This window comes from Oryx dammah, unplaced genomic scaffold (assembly GCF_014754425.2).
Source record: "Oryx dammah isolate SB20612 unplaced genomic scaffold, SCBI_Odam_1.1 HiC_scaffold_27, whole genome shotgun sequence".
In the NCBI taxonomy this organism is placed as follows: domain Eukaryota; kingdom Metazoa; phylum Chordata; class Mammalia; order Artiodactyla; family Bovidae; genus Oryx; species Oryx dammah.
In genome coordinates, this window is record NW_024070211.1 from 119,927,947 (window position 1) to 119,930,721 (window position 2,775).

A 2,775-nucleotide genomic window follows, 5' to 3' on the forward strand; every position below is an offset into this window, starting at 1 on the left:
GTATATCGTGTGGAGGAAGCAAAGGATAAGAGATGATTTAGTAAAACACTGAGAGCCTGGACCGGTCAGTCTTCCAAGCCACGGATCTGTAAAACGTTACAAAGTGCTAAGTAACAGCACATTAGAGCCAGATTCAGCTGTATTTAAAAAAAAAAAAAAAATCATTTAAATCTCCTTCCAAGGTTTTCATGAGGTGGCTGGTGTGCTAACAACACTGATATTGTTTGCTAGTAAACAGTAGTGGTGGCTGGCTAAAAATATGACCAAAGAGTGCCTCTTGTGCTTGCATACTAAGTCACTTCAGTTGTGCCTGACTCTTTGCAACCCCACGGATTGTACTTCTGTCCATGGGATTCTCCAGGCAAAAATACTGGAGTGGGTTGCCTTTCCTTCCTATAGGGGATCTTCCCAACCCAGGGATCGAATAGACATAGGTCGTAACTCTATGACTTTGGACAAGTTACTCAACCAATATGCCCAGTTTCCCCATGTATACAATGATTACACCTATTTTGTTGTCAGAAAGATTAAATAAGTTAATAATTAAAGCATCTATATGTGTTCATTCATGTAAGAGCAATTCCTAAATGACAGTCTACTTAAAGAAGACAAGATCCTTTTATTCAAGTTAGCAGATGATAAGATTTTAGCATTTTTTTTTCCCTCTACTGATAGGAATAATCTGAAGTACTTCAGGGTACCATATTGAACTCGAGTTGGAAGAGGTGAGTCTGGTCTCAGAATGGAGGATCATGATCCCAAGGAACCAGAGCAGTTGAGAAAGCTGTTTATTGGTGGTCTGAGCTTTGAAACTACAGATGATAGCTTAAGAGAACGATTTTGAGAAATGGGGCACACTTACAGATTGTGTGGTGATGAGAGACCCCCAAACAAAACGTTCCGGGGGCTTTGCTGTTGTGACTTACTCCTGTGTTGAAGAAGTGGATGCAGCAATGTGTGCTCAAACACACAAGGTTGATGGGCGTGTAGTGGAACCAAAGAGAGCTCTTTCTAGAGAGGATTCTGTAAAGCCTGGTGCCCATCTAACAGTGAAGAGAATTTTTGGTGGTGGTATTAAAGAAGATACAGAAGAATATAGTTTGAGAGACTACTTCGAAAAGTACGGCAAGATTGAAACTGTAGAGGTTATGGAAGACAGGCAGAGTAGGGAAAGAGAGGATTTGCTTCTGTAACTTTAGATGATCATGGTACAGTTGACAAAATTGTTGCTCAGAAATACCACACTATAAATGGGCATAATTGTGAAGTGAAAAAGGCCCTTTCTAAACAAGAGATGCAATCTGCTGGATCACAAAGAGGTCGTGGAGGTGGATCTGGCAACTTTATGGGTCGTGGAGGAAACTTTGGAGGTGGTGGAGGAAACTTTGGTCGTGGTGGAAATTTCAATGGAAAAGGAGGCTATGGTGGTGGAGGTGTGGCAGCAGAGGGAGGTGTGGAGGAGGTGATGGTGGATATGATGGATTTGGAGGTGATGCTGGCAACTATGGTGGTGGTCCTGGTTATAGTAGTAGAGGAGGTCGTGCTGGTGGTGGACCAGGATGTGGAAACCAAGGTGGTGGATATGGTGGCAGTGTTGGAGGATATGATCGTTATGATGAAGGAGGAAATTTTGGAGGTTACTATGGTGGGGGTGGAAACTATAAGGATTTTGGAAATTATAGTGGACAACACCAATCAAATTATGGACCCATAAAAGGGGGCAGTTTTGGTGGAAGAAGCTCGGGCAGTCCCTGTAATGGTGGTTCTGGATCTGGTGGTGGAAGTGGCGGATATGGTAGCAGAAGGTTCTAAAAACTCAGAAGAAACAGGTTACAGTTCTTAGCAGGAGAGAGCGAGGAGTTGTCAGGAAAGCTGCGGGTTACTTTGAGACAGTCATCCCAAATGCGTTAGAGGAACTGTAAAAATCTGCCACAGAAGGAATGATGATCCACAGTCAGAAAAGTTACTGCAGCTTAAACAGGAAACCCTTCTTGTTCAGACTGTCATAGCCACAGTTTGCAAAAATTGCAGCTATTGATTAATGCAATGTAGTGTCGATTAGATGTACATTCCTGAGGTCTTTCATCTGTTGTAGCTTTGTCTTTTTCTTTTTCTTTTCATTACATCAGGTATATTGCCCTGTAAATTGTGGTAGTGGTACCAGGAGTAGAAAATTAAGGAATTTTTAACTTTTCAATATTTGTGTAGTTCAGTTTTTCTAATTTCAGTACGGAAACTTTAATAAAATGCAGTTTTAAAGGTGTCTCCTTCTGAGTTAACAAGTAAAGAAGATCATTGTTAATTACTATTTTGTATGAATTTTGCTAAAGTTAACTGTAAAAAAACACCTGCTGACTTGCAGTTTAAGGGGAATCCATTCTCCCCATTTCCAAACCATGACGTGGATGGCTCTGACATGTGGAGAGAATAGATATTTGTATGTTTGCAATATGTGTTTTAGACAATAGAACTGGGTATTTAAATTAGTATATTTGTGAATTTAATAGCATTAAGATTTACCTTCAAATGAAAAATCTCAAAATTTAAAAAAAAAAAAATGAAGTACTTCAGTTTAGTCACTCAGTCATGTCTGACTCTTTGCGACCCCATGGACTGCAGCACACCAGGCTTCCCTGTCCATTACCAACTCCTGGAGCTCGCTCAAACTCATATCCATGCCGTCCAATCATCTTATCCTTATCCTATCTTATCCTCATCCCCTTCTCCTTCTACCTTTAATCTTTCCCAACATCAGGGTCTTTTCCAAGAAGTCAG

The 2,775-nt window shown here is 40.8% G+C and overlaps 1 pseudogene; it reads left to right on the forward strand.

Annotated features, from left to right (window-relative positions):
• The first annotated feature begins 489 nt into the window (after positions 1-489).
• LOC120853981 lies at positions 490-2,166 on the forward strand (annotated as a pseudogene).
• Positions 2,167-2,775: the final 609 nt, after the last annotated feature.